This window comes from Macaca fascicularis, chromosome 15, assembly GCF_037993035.2.
Source record: "Macaca fascicularis isolate 582-1 chromosome 15, T2T-MFA8v1.1".
In the NCBI taxonomy this organism is placed as follows: Eukaryota; Metazoa; Chordata; class Mammalia; order Primates; family Cercopithecidae; genus Macaca; species Macaca fascicularis.
The window spans coordinates 6,229,762-6,249,465 of NC_088389.1; the positions used below are offsets into that span (position 1 = coordinate 6,229,762).

At 48.9% G+C, this 19,704-nt stretch overlaps 1 long non-coding RNA gene across 9 annotated transcripts in view; it reads right to left on the reverse strand.

Moving 5' to 3' along the window:
* LOC141408582 (uncharacterized) overlaps positions 1-19,704 on the reverse strand; it is a 98,954-nt gene that overhangs the window by 61,371 nt on the left and 17,879 nt on the right. For 4 of the 9 annotated variants that reach the window (XR_012424169.1, XR_012424168.1, XR_012424171.1 and 1 more), the window contains exons 2-3: positions 12,547-12,664; positions 194-443 (exon numbers count right to left, since the gene is read on the reverse strand). The exons of 1 other annotated variant lie outside the window; for it this stretch is intronic. This is a non-coding gene — a long non-coding RNA (uncharacterized lncRNA). The remainder of the gene's footprint in view (positions 1-193; positions 444-12,546; positions 12,665-19,704) is intronic. 4 more of the 9 variants (XR_012424175.1, XR_012424172.1, XR_012424170.1 and 1 more) reach the window with 2 other exon arrangements.

A 19,704-nucleotide genomic window follows, 5' to 3' on the forward strand; every position in this document is an offset into this window, starting at 1 on the left:
ACCACTCTGAAGGATAGGACCCCAGGCATCTTCCGAGACTAGACCTTACAGTACAACTTCCCTTCGCTGGACGGAACACTTGCCTTGGAGCCTTGGACACCCTGGGGTAGTGCCACCATCCCGAGGCCGCCATGGCACAAGGAGGCCCTACCATCATGAAGCCTGGGACGTCCGTCAGAGCAGTGCCACCCACCTGAGGCCACCATGCCAGGGGAGCCTGGACATCATGAAGCCTGGGACATCCTGGGGCAGTGCCAGCAACCCGAGGCCGCTGTGACACAAGGGGGCCCTGGTGTCACTGAGAGGCTACACAGCAGGTCCAAGCCCAGGCCAGGAGTGAAGAGGCTCCACGTCCTTTCTATCCCTCCAGCTGAGTCCACACACGTCTTGGAGCAGAAATGCACCACCCTCAATGTCCACGGGTAAGTTTTTGGCCACAGAATCTGGAAGCATAAAAGATGGTTCTGGGCTGGTTGGTTGCCGGCTCGGATCTGTCCTCCTTCCACACAAAACCTGGCTCACACCAAGCAGGGTCTAAGTCCTGGAAGACCTGCTAAACACAAGTGCAGTTACAAAACAGAGAAACTGGAGGGGGCCGGGCTGTGCTCCAGTGGCCACCAGCGTTTCTCAGGAAGACCCCGGGCATTACAGGGTCCAGGGCAAGGACTTCCTGGCATCCAGGACATGGAACAAGAACACATTCCCCGGTCCTGGTGAATATGAATCGGGTAAGAGCCGATTCCCTCCCTCGGAGGACTGAGCACCGCCCCACAACACCTTGGTATGGGTATGTTATTACATACGTTGGTATGGGTAAGTTATTACATACGTTGGTATGGGTATGTTATTACATATGTTGGTATGGGTATGTTATTACATACGTTGGTATGGGTATGTTACTACATACGTTGGTATGGGTATGTTATTACATACGTTGGTATGGGTATGTTATTACATACGTTGGTATGGGTATGTTATTACCCATACCAAGGTAATAAGCCCGTTACCAGCAGGAGGCTGGTGATGAAGACATGAGGACCAGATGAGCACGAGGGATCCTGACAGATCATCCCTGGCACTGAACAAGGGGCGGACAGTAACCCCTGTTCCTGACGCATCAGCCGTGGCACTGAGCGAGGGGTGGCAGCATGGCCTGTGCCCCTGCAGAAGCAGAGGGATGTGAAGGGGGCACAGGCTGGGCTTGGAGGCTAACTCAACTACCTGCGCTTGCACTTTCGTTCCTCATGGCAGGGAGGTGAGGCACAGGCAGCATTAGGGCTCACCTTGCCCCCGGGCTGCACTTTTTTCTGCTTATGAGTGGTGCTCGCTTTACATGGACAGGCATAGCTATAATAACGATTCCCTGATTATTTCGCTGCCTACATAAAGGGCTTTCAGAATTCACTTCCATCCTTAGGAAAGAGGGCCAACACCAGGCTGTCTCCCTTAAGATGCCATGTCTCATATGGGGGAAAAAAATCAAGAGAAATCAAATAAAGGCCATAAAATACATCAATTTCAACACTAAAATTTAATAGTATGCTTTAAATTGAAGATGAGTTAAGTCACATTTCCAAACCTCTGAAAGCACGGTTACTGGGAGGAAGTGGTTTGCAACACACAAAGGCAGCTCTGTAGAAGCGCCCAGGCTGGATGAAGGCTCAAACATCAGTGCGAGGAGAAAGTGTTAACAAACTCTCTCCTGCCCTGCTGCTGTCCTCTTCCAAAAGACACTGGTTATCTGTCAGTTTAGAACAAGGCCTAGGGAGGTGGGAGGCAGGCCTGGGAGGGTCACCTAGCAACCAAGCTTCTCACCCACACAACCGCACCAAGCTGAGCTGAGCAGCACACACAAACACGACTGATTCTCCCCAGAAAGAAGACAGAAGGCAGCACACTGCCACGCCAGGCACCCTGCAGGTGAGAAGACTGCGGGGAGCCAGAAGTACCTTTAATCTTGCTTGCATGGTGGAGGGAGAAGAATAATGCCACTCACTTGAGTGTTGCACAATTCTTTCTAGCACTGAGTGGCACAAAACTAAAATTATAGATGCTTCCTCAGATAAAAGTTTCTGAAGACCTGAACATAAGTTATGTTCAGGAAATAGCATTACGAATGCCTCAAGTGCTTCTGTTTTCAATAATCTCAGAGTAATTCTATAAACCCAGGAATGTCTCACCCAACTCCAGGATCACAGCCCAGGTGACGTGGGCACGCACATCCTGAAGCTCCAATGCTCAACTAAAGTGGGGCGAGTGAAAATAATCCTGGGTATAATTTACACGGACACAGGAAGGTGGCTGAGCCCCAAACCCCTAAACCAGGAAGACCAGCGTCCTTCAGGGGCCTCACCTCTGTCCTTTCCCAGCCTCTGGGAACCACCACTCTGCTCTCTACTGACACAAACGACCCTCCAAGGTACAACCAGGAAGATCATCATTCAAAACTGAGGGACGTGGCAGAACAAAGCTGTCAGGAGATTTTAATCACCAACACCACTAATTACATGACCCAAAGATGATTAAAATCCCAGGCCCTTCAAGACTGAATGTTATCTATACTTAAATGCATTTCATCACCATATTGGGGGGTTATTCCTTTGTTTTGCTGCAAATATATCCAACTGCTGTAAAAGGAAAAGGCAACTTGTTAACGAAGCTTCTTGGAGTGTCTCAACAGCCATCGGGGTAGGATAAAAGGCAGGACCTCCTGGCAGAAACGCTCAGCTCTGAGGTCAGGTGGAGTTCTTGAGCACCAACAAAAGCAAAATAAGGTCGAAGACCACACCCCGCTTTCCTCAATCACATCTTCATTCCATGTTTCCTTCTGTTTCTCGCTACTTCACTGGGAGAGAGAAATTGTGCTGAAAGAAAGTGGAAACACACACATACATAGGAGACCCTACAGATACTGAGAATGAGTGCAGCCGTCACAGTCCAAAAGTCCTTTCAGGTCCATCTGACCTGGCTGGGATCCAGGTATCCAAGTGCAGGATTGTACGTCAGACCCGTGAAGCCAGGATTACAGCCACTGATCAGCAGTTTTCCATCCCACGGAAACCGGCCTTGTTAGGGGCTTCCTCGGGGACCACCGACTTCACGCCAGCACCCCTCAACTACTTCAACTAACCTACATCATGGCAGAGGCCTCTCCAGGCAGACCAGCCCTACCCGAGTCCTGCTTCATGGCAAACCCTCCAGGCAAAAGTCCTTGGCCTCCTCTGGGAGGCTGTGCTCGGAAGGTGCCCTCATTTACTTCTGTGGCTCTGAGACATTTAACTAGAGCCCAACACACTTCTTCCTGTTCACATAGTGTTCAGTTAACAGATTTTTATGAGTCAATTTTCACTGGGAAAAACACCATTTCAGGAGCCCCAGTGACCACAATGAAAATGTTTTCACCTCCCCTTACGTGACATCGGCAACGCCAGGTCCAGGAAACGTTCTGGATCTCAGATAACGGCATATCCACTCATAGTAAGTCTTGCTCTTGTTTCACAAGCTATCAAATGCTGCCCAGAGACAGGAAAAACCCCATAACGTGGCAGGGAGGGGCAACCAGCATGAGTTCTAAGGCCAGACCACCCGGGTCTGCTGACAGCCTGGCGAGGGGCAAACAGTGCAGGATCTAAGGCCAGACCGCCCAGGCCCCACTGACAGTGTGGCTTCAGGAGTTTCCTAAAACCTCTGCTCTCCACGTTTCATGTCAGAAAAATGCAGTGACAACCGTGTCCACCTTGTTTAAATATATATATATACACACACACACACACACATACATACACACGTACCCCAAGCCTACAGCCCTATAAAGGTCATTAATCCTAGTTACCCTCAAGGCATTGAGCGATCAATAATGAGTCATCCTCCTGCTGCTGACCTGGCTCAGCCCCACCCTCCGGAAACCCCGCATCCACACCAGCCACACAGGATGAGGCCCAGGAAGGAGCAGGACTGTGTCTTGGGAACTTAAACTCTGGAAGCTGAGTTAAATCAGTGCCACTCATATCTTGTCACCAACTATCTTGTAAAATTGGGAGATTCCATCTCTGGGGATCTTGAGGGAACCTGAGGCTCTACATTGAGTGAGGTGAGCACTCGTGCTGGAAAGAGACGGCAGGGAAAGCAACCGAATCTGGTGTCGCAGCTGCCTGAGGCTTGGGTCCTACCGAGAAAATGGCACCAGGGCCCTCAGGACAGTGGCGGAGGTCCCAGGAGACAAGTGCCGGCTCAGAGACTCATGGACCCAAAGCTTGCTCCAGGGCCAGGAGGAGCTGCTGCGCTGACAGCCACGAGGCAGGCAGCCTTAGAGCTCCTCCAGCTGCCGTCCAGCAGGCAGGGAGGACAGTGCCCAGACCACCCCGGGGCTCCCCCAGCCTGCCAGGATGGTACTCTTACTCCAGCCACTGACAAGAGTCCCCATGTTCCAAGCTAGGTGGTAACAGTGCCTCAGGGCACATGCAACCCCCTGCAGGGCCACTCCTACCCAACACCTGGGGATGGCTATTCCCACACATCCCCAACTCACAGCAAAACTCAAAAATTAAAGTCGGAAGATACAGCCAGGAAACCAATGCTCAAGAAGCAACTCCAGGGTGACTCTTCCTAGAGCTATTGCTACTGAACATCTTTAAAAACATTTCCAGGGTGACTTCCTAGAGCTATTGCTGTTGCAATCTTTCAAATTCTTCATTTCAAAATTAGCTTTTATTACACTGTCTTCCCTATTCTACCAAGATTCTAGGAAACAAAACCGTTACAATTTCCAATTCTATCTTATAGCAAGTTAGAAATACACGTTTCCTCAAAGGATTCTACGTGTTTCCTTGCTGATATCCTTTCCGTGCCCCATGCTACTGCCCGCAACAGGGAAGGCTTTTCCAACTGAACCGAACCGAACCCAACCCAACCTAACCCAACCCAACCCAAGGGCCCTGAGACAGGCCCCTAACGAATCGTCTACCAACTATTGAGACAGGCTTGCCCTAACAAATCATCTGCAAACTCCATCTTCCATTAAAAACAGTCCTGAAAATGAGCATATTACCACTTTTTAAAAATTACAGTAAAGTGGACAGTGTTCAGTTCTGTGAATTTCAGCACAAATATTCCCATAATCATCATCACACAAGCAGAACAGTCCAACAGCCCCAAACCCACTCACGAGGCCTCATAAGCATACCCTCCCATTCCCAGCAACCACCCTCTCTGTGTTCTCCCATCCCCCGGGTCTGTCTTTTGCGAGTGTTGTGGCAAAACACTCGCAAAATCATGATTTCCTGGGCATCGTGCTTGGAGGTGCAGCCAGGGTGTCCTGTGATCAACAGCCAGGCCTCGGGGCTGCTGGGTGTTTATTATTCCACGTATGGCTGTGGCACATTGTAACCTGTTTTGGGCAACTATAGACAGCGTTATTAACATCTGGGCACAGTTTTTCTTAAATATCAGCTTCTGTTTCTCTAGGGTAAATACCCAGGAGTGCGGTCACCGGGACCCACGTTTGTGTGAGTTCAGTTTTGTAAGAAACCACCAAGCTGTCTGCACCATGCTGAACCCCGGCATCGCACAGGAGTCCCAACTTCCTGTCCTCACCAGCACCTGGGGCTGTCGGAAGACCTTAGTCAGGCGCTCCAGCAGGGGTGTGAACAAATTCACTGCGGCTTCGGTGCACATCTCGGTGCAACCAGTCACGCTGAAGGTCATTTCAGATGCTTTCGGGCCATCCTCCCGTCCTTCTCAGCGAAGCATCTGTTCAGGTCTCTTCCGCTTTTAAGTCAGGTGGTTTGTTCTGTCATGAGCCGTGGGAGTCCTGTGCATTCCGGATACGAGTCCTTTGCCGGCTGCACGGTTCATAGACATCTTCTCCCCATCTATCAAAAATGTGTCTCTTCAATTCCCTAGAGGTGTCTTTTATATTAGAAGTTTAATTTTGATGAGTCTTACCTACTTGTTTTCTTCCTTGATTATGGATCATGGTATGGCTAAGAGCTCTCACCCTAGGTCTCGACAATTTCCGTTTCTTCTACAGGTTTTGTAGTTTGGCATTTTACATGCAGGGCTATGGTCCACCTTAATTTTCATACAGGAACTTCTCCCTGTTTTCACTCTTTTCATACGGCTGTCCCATAATTCCAGCACCATTTGTTGAAAAGACTCAAATTCCACTGAACTGCTTTTGCATCTTTGGGTCTGTTCTGGACTCCACTCTGCCAGCTGACCCGTGTGTCCATCCTGAGCATAATTTATGACTTGAGTGGCTGTCTCTGTGAAAAAAGTAATTCTGTCTGGAAGCAAAAACCACATTAGAAATGTTCTAAAAAAGATTCTTTCTCTTGTCAGGAGAGCAAAGCCGCCTCCCCAAGCAGAGGTGAGGCCTCAACTGCTCCCAGGCACAACCTTAACACACAATGGGGAAGGCAATTCATTTCAAGGGCCACAACCTGAGACCAGCATAGCCATGAAAACTGCAATAATTTCACAACAGAATGAAATTCATAAAGAACTGCTGAGAAGCGTGTAATAAGTTACATAAATTACTGCTCCTTAAATTCTGACGGTTGACTAGAACAGAAATAGCTTCACGGTACAGTTCAAACGGGAGAAAGGTAGGTAGGGGTGGTTTCCACACCACACAGGGCCTGCAGGAAAGGGACACTCTTCCTCTAAACAGGAGATCCTGGGAGTGATGTGATAAACCATGGTGAGAGGCACGGAACTGTGCAAGCCGGAGTCGCGGCCTTTGCCCCACCACGGAGCCTGTGTCCATGAGCGACGAGGCTCAAATGTCAGGCCGGGGCAACCGAGGCAGTTATCAGGGGACAAGAAAACGAGCGCACGGTGGAGGCAAAGGTCTGAAACTGCGCGGCAACTTCGAGTCAAGTGGGACAAACTGACTCAAAATGCAGGTTCCAAAAACCACCAGAGAGAGCTGCTCCTCGGCTCTGGAAAGGCTAAGTGACTAATGCCCACACTGAGCATCTGCTTCCAGAGACGACCCCGGTGACCTAAGGCTCAGCTCCTCCGAACCCGCGCCGAACCTCAGTGAGGAACTTTGTTGGTATCTTACGGCACATTGACATGTTCCCTTAAAATCTGGTATTTCATCAACAATGCAGGCGCCAGCTTTGATTCATACACATTTCGATTAAACAAGATAATTTACACCCTGACCATGCCAGGTAAGAGGTTTACTACAATCTTTAAACAGAGCCAGAGGCTACAGTCTGCTCCTACACAACACCATGTCTCTACAAGTTTGATGGGTTTTTACTTTCCATGTGTTCACTTGCCTAGTGCTAGAAAGCAGATTAAAAACAGAAGGAACCCCGAAACACTATTGAATGAGACTCAAATATCTTGCAGTCATCATCGTGATGAGATGTTTATTAAACAGAAATGTTCTCCCCTGTAGAAAGCAGCACACATCAACACACACCGATAACTGTCGCCAACATTCCAGATCATCTTCCCTTCCATGGCCACAGTGCAGGGCAATGGACCACGCACACCTGCAGACCCACGGAAAGCGGGGTGACACGGCCGATTCTTGGAGCAAGCAGGCCAGGGTGCACTCAAAGTGCATCTCTTTCCAGAGGGCTTCCATGGAAAGTTACACATTTATTCCACGAGTTAATGGCACTGCACCAAACATTTCTGTAAGATTCTCTAAGCAAGCTCTTCCTTCTGCCTAAAATGCCTGACACAAACTGAAAAAGTTCTTGGAGCTGCCAAACACTTCAGTATCCCCTTAACTATTGTCATGCACGCCCGTGTGAAGAGACCACCAAACAGGCTTTGTGAGAGCAACATGGCTGTTTATTTCACCTGGGTGCAGGCGGGCTGAGTCCAAATACAGTCAGGGAAGGGAGGTAAGTGTGGGGCCATGTTATAGGATTTGGATAGGTAAAGGAAAATTACAGTCAAAGAGGGGTTGTTCCCTGGCGGGCAGGAGTGGGGGTCACAAGGTGCTCAGCGGGGGAGCTTTTTGAGCCAGGAAAAGGAATTTCACCAAAAAATAAAAATAAAAATAAAAATCATCGCTTCAGTCAAGGACCGGCCATTTTCACTTATTTCTGGTAGAATGTTATCAGTTAAGTTTAGGCAGGGCATTTGCACTTTTGTGATTCTTCAGTTACTTCAGGCCATCTGGGCGTATATACGTGCAAGTCACAGGGGACGCGATGGCTTGGCTTGGGCTCAGAGGCCTGACAACTACAGTCTTTACTTTTAAGGTGTGGGGTAAGATCATATAATCCCCAACTAAGCTCCTGATGCTGTGTGTGGCATCCAGCAACAGCACGTTTCATTCCTGAATTACATTTGACTCACGAGTCCACTGTGAGAACGATTTCTGGTGAATGAAACACCAGGCAGGAGGGTGATTCCGCTGGGCAGCTCTTCACACAAGACCCAGGAGCTGAGGGGAGAGGAAGAGGCCCACGCGCGTCCACCGTGTTCACGCCCCCTTCGAATGTGCCCCACTCCTAGAGACCCGGACCCAAGGGAAATCTGACCTGAAAATGGGCAAACCCTCACTTTGGCAGAGGGACAGGGACTCGGGGCCACAACTTGACCTCAGAGCAACACAAGTGCAGACACAGCACCCCAGGACACCCTCCCCACCCAAATTCAAGGAGGAAAACCAACACCCCGCCCCCTTGTGGAAACCCCGGGCTGCTGCAGCAGACGCCTGCCAGCGTGTGCAGCCTCTCCCGTCCCACATTCTGGGCTCAGCACCTGTGCCTCAGCCCTGACACTGCTCGCCACACCCACAGGTGTGCCAGGAGGGGCAGGTCCTAAGGTCTCCACTGCACCAAAGCCTGCAAGGCAAAGGGGCCGCTCCCTCCAGCAGGAGTCCAGAAGCGCACACTGCACCAGCATCAAGGCGTGAGAATTCTCCCCTTGGTCTCCGAGTCTCCAGTCTGTTGCCCACCAGGGTCTTCTGCCAACGGCAAGGCCCAAGCTGGGAGGCACATTTGGTTTTCACCATTTCCCTTGTCAAGATCAATACTGCAAACATATCCAGTTCATCCTGTCACTAAAAATGAAATAATCTGCCATCTCCATCACAGATGACGCAATCAGGTTTCCATTACCGGGGTGCTTTTTTTTCCTTCCTATTTTGAGATGGAGTTTCTGCTCTGTCGCCCAGGGTTGACTGCAGTGGTGCGATCTCGGCTCACTGCAACCTCTGCCTCCCGGGTACAAGTGATTCTCCTGCCTCAGCCTCCCAAGTAGCTGGGATTACAGGTGCCTGTCACCATGACTGGCTAATTTTCATATTTTCAATACAGACGGGGTTTCACCATGTTGACCAGGCTGGTCTGGAACTCCTAACCTCAGGGGATCCACCTGCCTCCTCCGCTCAAAGTGCTGGAATTACAGGCCTCAGCCACCACGCCCAACCATTACTGGTGTAATTTCTAAACCACTCTCTCACACCCACTCTTTTTTTTTTTTTTTTTATTAAAGAACCAGCTTTATGGCTATATTTTTTCCAAGAGAACCAGTTACCCATTTGAAGTACAAATAAGACACCGTGTTTAAAAACCAAAAATGCCAATTTGCACAGAAGTCTCCAAATACCCAGTCGATTTGAGCCTTGAGAATAAGATCAAGCTGCAGCCGAGACTCCAAATAAAAGCTGGAAGGACCAACACAAATGCATCACACCCTGCACGCCCTCCTCTCCTTCCTTTTCAGAATTTCCAGAGGATGAAACAGGGACCTCCTCAGACGTCCCATGGTGCAGGCGGCCAGAGGGGAAGGCGGCGGCAGCCTGAATGAAGTGACCGGGAAATCACATTCCACAAACAGAAATTCTCCATGTGCTTTACATCCTCTGTCTCTGAACAACTATGCCAGTCTAACAGTTGCTAGAAAACCGCCTTCAAGTGTCATTTCCCATTTCAAGCAAAGAAAACAGTGGTGTGGCATGAGGGAAAAACATAGCCATGTGCTCTGGGCTATTAAATAAGTTTTTTTCTGTTATAAACATATAATTTTACGTTCTCAGTTTTCTCTATAATTGATATGCTTCCTAATTAGCAGACATAGTAATAAAAAGTGAATTCCAAGTGCAAGATCGGAGGACCCGTTCACATGGCTTCAGGTTCTGCTACTGTGTTTCAACTTAAGAAAATGGTTCTGTGCGTTGGTAACAAGGCCTGAGAGTCTGTGTGAGAGTCTGTATGGCTGTCATCAGGGTTCGTGTTGGCTCCGTAGCAGAGGATGTTACACTGTTACATTATCTTCTACAAAAAATCCTGAAAAAAGGAAGGCTGAATAGACATACACACCCTCCCAAAATAATCCAAATGTCCACCGATATGAAAAACAGATGAATTACAGTTTCCATCATGGAATATTCCTCAGCAGTGAAAACAAACTATAGCCACAGGTGCCAACTAGGATAAAGAAAACCTTTGAAACAAGTTTAAAGTGAACTGACTAGGCGGAATTCCTCGATTACAGGCTTCTGCTCCAAAAGGGTACTGTTCTGAATCCTGTGATGTAGAATGATAGTTAGCAACCCTGTTTCAGGGCATATCTAGAAAAAAGCAATATAATGACTGCACAGTTATAAATTCTTTGTAAATTATGACTATTACTATGAAAATTCTAAAAATGTGAAAATCTTCCCAACTGCTATTGGACAAGCTTCAAAATAAATACCCTGGCCTTGCTTGCCACACCCACAGATGTGCCAAAATAAATGAAAATATAGCCCAAGTTAGTAGAATCGAAACCTGAAGATGTACGAGCCGTCCCTGCCTCACTATCTATACATCATGTAGAAATTTAACGGCAGGTAGTGACACTGCAATGCAAGCCTCAAACCAACTGGGTATTTGAAAACTTCTATGCAAATTGGCATTTTCGGTTTTTAAAGACAGTGTTATTTGTACTTCAAACAGGTAACTGTTTGGTTCCCTTGGAAAATATATAGCCATAAACCTAGTCTAAAAAAAAAAAAATACGGGAGTGGGTATGAGAGAGAGTAGCTTGGAAATTTTAAAAATATCGGCAGGGAGCGGTGCCTCATGCCTGTAATCCCAGTACTTTGAGAGGCAGGCCCCATGGGGCCTTTGAGGACACCGGTCTCCTCTGCTGTCTTCCTCCTGGACTGACCCCACGACATTCACTGGGTTTCTACCCCTGTCTCATTCAACATCCCAAGGGTGGTCTTCATCCTCATCTGGGGCTCAGCTCTGCCCCAATTTCCTAAATCTCTGCCTTCAGAGCCTGAAAATACCTATGCCCAGGGTCACCCTAAGTCCACGTTTACCCCAGAGAGTCCCGATTTTATGTTTTGCCAGCATCGCCTTAGTGATCATTTATCCTGTAAATTCCAACTGCCTTCACACCTCACCCCTGCTGTCTCCCAGCAGACCCCACTCAGATGCACATGCCTCAGACCCCACACCCAGGTCTGTGCATGCTGCCCTGCTCTGCCCATGTGGGGACCACCTCTCTTTCTTGAGGAATCAGCTGGCGATCATCTCCTTGTGGAGGGCTACCCTCACTTCCAACTCTCTCCAGCCAAGTCAGAAGCCGTCCTCGGTACTTCCCCAAAACTCAGGCCAAGTATGAAGATGGCGCAGATGCTAGCTGTGCCTGGGATGCCATGGGAAGTGTCCCCAGATGCTCTGCACGTGGCCCGGGGCACCGCCTGAACACAGCAAGTGCTGAAGAAATCAAACTGACGTGCGCTGACCTCTGATAGGGCCCCCTTCACCATCCACATCTGTCTCCCCTCTGGACAGTAAAATCCACAAGACACGGAGGGCTTGTCTCACTCATCTTCAAACTCCCAGGGTCACCCTGGTAGGTAAAGGGGACTCAAATGTCTTCTGAAGGAAGCGGCTGGTTAGCTGCCGAGTTAAAGGGCCTCTGAAATTCAGAGCTCTGCATAGAATTCCAGCACACTTTATTATGAATGACCCCAACCACGACAGAAGTGGCTGTGGAACCAGTGATAACCAATTCAGGGTTTGTTCACTGTTTCTCAGTTCATTATCACAACTCATTCTCACAGAGCAGCCGCGCACAGATCCTCAGACGTCTACACGGAGTGGGACGATGGCACCAAGTCACATCAACGTCCTGTTGCAGACTGGGAGACACCGGTCAGACACGGACCCAGGCAGAGCACAGACCTCGCGTTAAATTGGCTCCGTGTAAACAGCACTCCCTGCCAGGCCCTTTCCTATCCGCACAGCTTCTACAAATTCAAGTCTCACACCTGACACCTAAGAATACTGCACACCCCCATGTGAACCCCCCATTTACCTCCCAAATGACCTGGCATGGCCGAGTACAAAAAATTTCAACATAAGGGAACTGAAGGGTATGTGGGGCTTTCTCCAGTCCCTGCTGCCTCCTGATGGGAAGGCCCAATGCTTCACACCCCGAGTGAAGGGCGGATCTCTTCCGCCCCCAGGCTTTGACCTGGAGCTAGTCAGCATTAACTAACTTCACTTTCCAGGACCAACTTCAAAGGCCTGCAAAGCCAGAGAAGGGAGAGGAGATGGAACACGCCCTCACCTCAGACCTGTTGCAAGCACGCACTTCTCAGATGCGTCCCAAGGTGCACAACGTGTCCGTTGCCTGTTTCACATCCACCGACCTGCAGGTCTTCTATGTGGCATCAGCCTCCTGGGCACTGGAAACAAGAGGAATAATGGCAAGTCCACTCTGCAGCAAAGGTGAGGAAAAGGGACCCAACGCAATGGAACTTACCTTTTTCTGACAGTCTCAAAACAGAAGGAAAATACTGTACAGCCAACTTCCCCTCACGCAGGTTTATTTACCTGTGACTCAGAGGCCATGACAGACAACTTCAGGTTCTCACCGATTCCTATTTTCCCCATCCAGGGAGCCTTTGTTTTTAATATTGTACGAACTTGCCATTTTGTAGGCCAAAAACAGCAAATATTGGCAGTTTCCTACAGTTCAACCGAATAAAATATGATCATGGCCTTTTGTGAAACCATGAAGAAAAGGTGGATATCTCAATATGTGTTTCCAGACTGGCTTTATTCCTGAAGCACTAACTCTGTTCACTCAGGATTTTAGACACTGAAGAATAAACATCAATATCCCACCAAGAAAACCAAAAGGATGAAATAATTTTGCATCCACCTTGGAGCCTTTTTAGGACAAGGCAGGACACAAACTTTTAAAAAGCTGCAGTTGTCCCTCTGTATACACAGGGACATGGATTTCAGAACACCCCCCGAGTTTACCCAAATCTACGTATCCACAGGACTCCGCGGCCACCCTATGGAACCGCATGTAGGAAACGTCAGCCCTCCACAAAGCCAGGTTTTTTCAGTAAGGGTTTGGTGGGAAAATAATTAACATAAGTGATTCTTCGAAGCTCAAAACCCATGTTGTTCAGGGTCAGCTGCATTTACTACTTGTGTCATATCTGAGGCCTGAAAGCCATCATTCTCGATACCTTAACGTGATGGTTAACAAACTAACTGTTCTGATTAGAAAGAGGAAAAAGCTTATTTTTAAGCTGACAATGAGAGTGGATGCGCTACGGTGAACGGAGAACAGACCTAAGCAAGCATCAAGGCTGGGGTGACTGCCTGTGCTCAGACCCACGAGGGCCTGTTCCTCCATCTCCCTCTGCTGAAAGGGATAACCGCTTCTCCCCCACGAGTAAAGGGCCTTTTTAAAATATTCACACGAGAAGTGCTATGAAAAGCTGAAAGGTCACAGATAACATTTTTAAAAATAAACATTAACGTAAGCATTTAACAAGCCCATTATGATTTTAAAAAAAATGGTATTAAGTTCTTGGGTGTGGTGGCTCATGGCCGTAATCCCAGCACTTTGGGTAGCCGAGGTGGGTGCATCCCCTGAGGTCGAGAGTTTAAGACCAGCCTGGCCAACATGGTGAAACCCCGTCTCTAACAAAAATACGAAAATTAGCCAGGCATGGTGGCAGAGGCCTGTAACCCCAGTTACTTGGGAGGCTGAGGGAGGAGAATCACGAACCCGGGAGGGAGAGTTTACAATGAGCCAAGATCGTGCCATTGCACTTCAGCCTGGGCGTTGAGTGTAAAACTCCATCCCAAAAAGAAAAAAAAAAAAGTATCAAGTTTTCCTTCTAATGAACCTATCATTCAGCCACCAAGGTATACTATAGCTACTTATTCAGCCATGAGATACACCACAGGAGATATAGGCGAACAGGACACAGTTCTTCCCTGAAAGAAGGCTGCACCCTCAACAGAAGGGAGGCGCACACTCCGAATGGAATCGGCATAGGAAACAGATGCTGCTGCAGGTGGAACTGGCTGCACAGAGCACCCGCTCCAGTGTCTGAGAAACAAGGAGCCGTTGGTGCCATCACCTTCCATACCTGAGCTGGGGCAGTGGGGAGCCTGTCATCACCACCACCACCACCCGGGACAAAGAGCCCCAGAACCACACAACGAGCTTACAAACTCACCGAGACGATGAGCGAGCAATGTGCGTGGAGTGATGCGAACACGCAGACGTCAGGGCCACGCGTGGCGTTGGTTTTGTGCATCAACCTGAGCGTGCCCGGGGTGCCCAGATGGCTGGTTCTGTATTATTTCTGGTGAGATGCATGTTTGCCTCTGGATTGAGTGGAGACCCATCCTCGCCGGTGTGGGGGACACCACCCTGTCCACCCAGGGCCCGAGTAAAACAGCAAGGCGGGGAAAACTGGGTTCACTCCACCTGTCTGGCTGATAGGCCAGTGACATCTGTCTTCTGCAGCCCGTGCTACTGGGTCTCAGCTCCTCAGACCCGGGTGGGATCTGCACCCTCCGCTTCTCAAGTCTTCAAGCCACACCCTCCCAGGACTCTAGCTTGCAGGCTGTGGGTCCTGGGGCTTCTTGGACTCTGTAGCCCCTGCAGCAAGCCTCCCCCTGGAAACACACGCACACCCGGCTGGCTGTCTCTCTGGAGAGCCCTGACTAAAAGCCGCCCCTAAAAGTGGTCTTCAGAGTTTCTTTCTAGCCCTAAGATCCCAGCGCCCCTCCTACAATTCTAGGCGGAAAGGTGAACGGAGACCAATGGACAGAGGTATGTGCGAGGACACGCCAGGCAACCGCACTGGGCAGGAGGGCACTAACGCTCACTAAGCAAAGAATCAATGTTGCTTGCCACAAAAATGAGAACCGTAAAGATTTCTTCAAACAGAAATGAGTTTGTTTCATGATTTGCTCTTAATACATAAGCAAGCATAAAAGTAGGCCTATTAACAATTACGTAAGTGTTTAGAGGCCCTTGAACTACTTCTGTCCCTTTGTGTTTTTATAGAAAATAAGCCTGAGGTTAAAGAGAACAACATCACTGGCCACAGCTGGGGCCACGCGAGGACACAGCTTATACCCCTGAGGTCCCTGGGTGCCCCGAGTCCTTCCCTTGCTATTTATGGCAATGTGGGAGAAACCAGGACGTCTGAGCATGGACCTGACCGTGCTCCCAGGGACCGAGGAAAGCACCTATCTGTCCAGTCTTCTCTCCACCCCGCCGTTCCCTCCTACCCAGACTCTTGGGCTGACGCGGCTCATGCACTCAGCAGCGCCATCATTAAACGTTTAGCTTCGCATCACAAGGGCCTCCTCTGGCCTCCTCTGACCACTCCTGAACCTGCAGCCTAGAAGGTTGGGGTTGCAGTGATCTGTCATTGCACTACTGCACCCAGCCTGAGAAACAGAGTGAGACTCTCAAAAACAAACAAACTAAAACAAATTAAAGGAGTTCAAATGAACTCGCCCATACCCTTTAAATTTTCATTTGGGTACATGGGGTGATCTAGTTCCTTTTTCCCTTGCAATACATGAATAATCTAATAATTAAATATAATCTAACAATTAAATGGGAAAATTTAATTATTTTCCCATTTCATTATTCCCTATCTCAGGGAAAAAGTTAAAATTATTCCCTATTTCAGGGAAAAAGCTAAAAATCATTTTAAACCTTCCTTCCACAAAACAGTATACTCAGTCATCTCTATCTGCTGTATCATGTGGAATTCAGCTTCACATGTCTACAATACAGTTTTTGTTAAACAGTGTTTATATAGACAGGCAAGAGAAAGAAACACTTGGTCTATGTAGAAGCAGCAGAAGACACGTTTTAACACAAAAGGGAGAAGATACCACCATGTGAATCTGGAAATTGTCCTCATCTTGTCCACACACACAGAAAACACCCAAGCACGTGCCTAATGTCCAACAGGAGCACAGAAAGGACAGGGGTCCCTCCAGTTGTTTAATGACCAGCCCCACTTGTCACCGCCACATAACAAAATCCGCATGGCAACTTCAGCACGTTTCATTCACGATTCCATGGAAATCAGGCTGAGAACATACAGATGTTTTGCCCACATTTAAAAATCCAAGTATGGGACTCATAGAAGTAAAACACACTATGGGTTCACTTAACTTTTCCAAATTTTTCCTTGGAGAAACCTATAAAGTTCTTGTCAGTTACATCCTTAAGTTTTTCAATAATTTTTCAATGCAAAGGTCGGGCAAGACTTGTAAAGAGGTACACACATACGACCCGGCGTGGTGGCTCACACCTATAATCCCAGCACTTTGGGAGGCCGAGGTGGGCAGATCACGAGGTCAGGAAACCGAGACCATCCTGGCTAACACGGTGAAACCCCGTCTCTACTAAAAATACAAACAATTAGCCAGGCGTGGTGGTGGGTGCCTGTAGTCCCAGCTACTCGGGAGGATGAGGTTGGAGAATTGCATGAACCCGGGAGGCGGAGCTTGCAGTGAGATCGCACCACCGCACTCCAGCCTGGGTGACAGAGGGAAACTGTCTCAAAGAAAACAATGGAGGTACACACATACATACCACGTTCTTCTCTCAAAGAGACGGGCCCTTTTTTAAGATTCCAGAAGTAAATGTGGTTGTCACCCTGCTTTTGAGAGGATGAGCTGTGTTTTAAGCATGAACACACTTTCCTCCATGCACCAAGGATGCACCATGGGGGCAGTGCTACCGCCGCCTCCCCAGTCTCTGCTCAGGGTGGGGCAAGGGGAGCTCAGTTGTCTCCCGTATACACCGTCAACAGGCCAGGTGCTCAGAAGGAGGTTTCCAGGACTCGCTGTAGGCATTCGTTAACAGGGTAGGCATTGCCTCGTGCTGGTGGGCATCCAGCAATAAGGGGGACTTGCACTTCACTCCCTGGGCCCAACCCCAGATAGAGGGGAAAGAGACACCTGTATCGTAACTCATGTATATTTATAGACACACAGAGACTCTGCAGTGCAAGGTGCAGAACTAGAAGGAATCATGGAAATAAGAGGGAAGACATTGGGTTACGACTGGTAGAGCCACCTCAAGCCTCAGCATTTCCTGCCGGATCCCTCACTGACCAGACTCCTCCAGGGTCACTGCCACTGCGTTCCCCAGCTCATGACAGGGCAGACAGTGACAGAGCCTCAGAACAACCTCCTACTCCTTCCTCACCAGCCCAGGGGACGAGCTGTTCATGAGTGTCCCAAAGGCTGAATGCAGGAACACAGAGGTGACTGAGCAGAAAGGGGGACAGGAACAATGGCCGCGGGTGAGCAGATATTGCGGGGCACCCCAGCAGCCCTTTCCACCATAAAGAGGACTGCCATGGGTGTGCGGATGCTCCCGCGTGACCCAGCCGTCCTTTCCACCTTATAGGGGAATGGCCACGGGTGTGCGGATATTCCCGGGTGCCCCAGAGCCCTTTTCACCTTAAGGAGATTTTCACAGTCTCATATCAGTCTCCAAACTATTCAGTGACGTTGGAGGAGTATCACTGTGGACCAACACTGATTGGCACCAAGTAAGGGCAATTTTATAACCATGTCTCAACCATGAAACAATCAGGTCTTTGGCCATCTGATCTAAGCTTTTTCTATAACAAAGTTGGATAATTAAGTTGAACTTTGGTTTTCCAAAGCTTGTTACAGAAACCACATCTTCCTAGGTGTGGCTCTGTGATGTCACGTGCACACATCAGTAGCCAGGCTTGCCAAGACTCACGGCACATTACACGTTCACCTGAGAAGACTGCTCAATCACTGAGGGCTCTGGCGTGGTCTGAAATGAATTTGCCACTTCGGCCTACACTCTACTCCCTTGTTTGGTTAAAGAAACCCAAAAAGCAGAATTTGTTTTGGCCAATCGCCTGCTGACCCAACTGCAGAGGTTTTCATTAGAGTACTTTCATTGCATCATAGAAAGCAAAGTCATATAGATCAATTCATGATTACCACTCCAAAGGTTTAGTAAATCTCCAAATAATCAGGCAAACATTTTAAGAAGCTACATTAAGGTTTACAATACTCAAAATTTAAAACTACATCCATACTTCAAAAAACCACCATTCCCATTTTAGATGGCCAAATGCATATGAGAAAGAAAGAAACGTGCTGAGCGCATTTTTTGGGTAATCTTATGGAGAAACTGCCACTTTAAAAATGGCTCTAGTTCCTGGCTCCAGATGGGTGTGTTGGATTGCCTCACTCAATTTCAACTCCACCTGAAGCTGGGACACTAGAAATCCATTCCCAGACTCCAGGGCACAAGAATTCCCACTTCTGGAAACAGCCTGGAATGCAGACGTGTAGCAGATAATTCTTTCCTGCCCATCCTAACTGTCCTCTGTGGAAGGCAACAGTCAAAGACAAGTCGACCCCCCTAGGCACAACTGCACCACGAAGAACCATTTCAAGGTGGGAGGTGATTGATCAGTGGGAACAGGCAGTTTAGCTAATCACTTATAAGGCAGAAATGGGGGGTTTGAAGGCCTGTGTCTGGCCTTGTCCTTGGTAAATGGTCATCCGCCAGTCAGCCTAAGCCACATGGGAAGGGGCTTCTTGCAGTAAAAGTGGGGGCCTAGTTGTGGGGAGGGGGAATGTCTTAACCACCACTGTTTTACAGGATCACAGGGCTCAGGAAATGTTCAGTATTATCACACACCAAGGTTTTTACAGTCTGAAGAAAAGTACAGTCCTAAGGTGTCAGTTCTCAAAGCCTTAAGTTCGTCCTGCTAAGATTCCCAGAGGGTCTCAACTTCTTGCACTGAACCCCAACATGCACAGGCACCTGCATCTTCCTCCTGCAGCAAATGCACATGAGAAGGCTGTGGCTCTGCTGCAGTAATGATGCCATGCAGCCCTAACACTGTGGCAGAGCAATGGCTTTGGCCTGAATGTCCCCAAAACCTCATGCTGAAACCATCTCCGATGGGATACATCAAGAGGTGGGACCTTTGGGAGGTCCTGCTCTCAGGACTGGGGTTGGTGTCCTTGTTGGGAGATGGAGGAGCCCTCCTGCTCCTTCACCATATGAGTCCCGATGAGACGCCTGCTGCCACGCAAGACCCTGTGAGGTGCTGCCGTCTGTATGCCACAGGCCCTGGAACACCAGATGTGCAGGTGCCTTGACCTTGGACTGCCTTGACCTTGGACTTTCCCGCTTCCAGAGCTGTGAGCAATAAATGTCTCTTTACAAATCACCCAATCGACAGCAGCCGGACAGAGAGACAGTAATGTTACAACATGAGTCACTTTCTCAGTGGGCCAGAGGCCTCCCCGTGAGCCACCACCGTAAAGCAAGAACTCCCTGGAGGATGCAAAGGGGTTCACAAGGAATTCTACCCAGCACCAGGATGTCTGTCCTTTCTCGTAGGAAGATACCTGAGCCATGGCAGGAAAC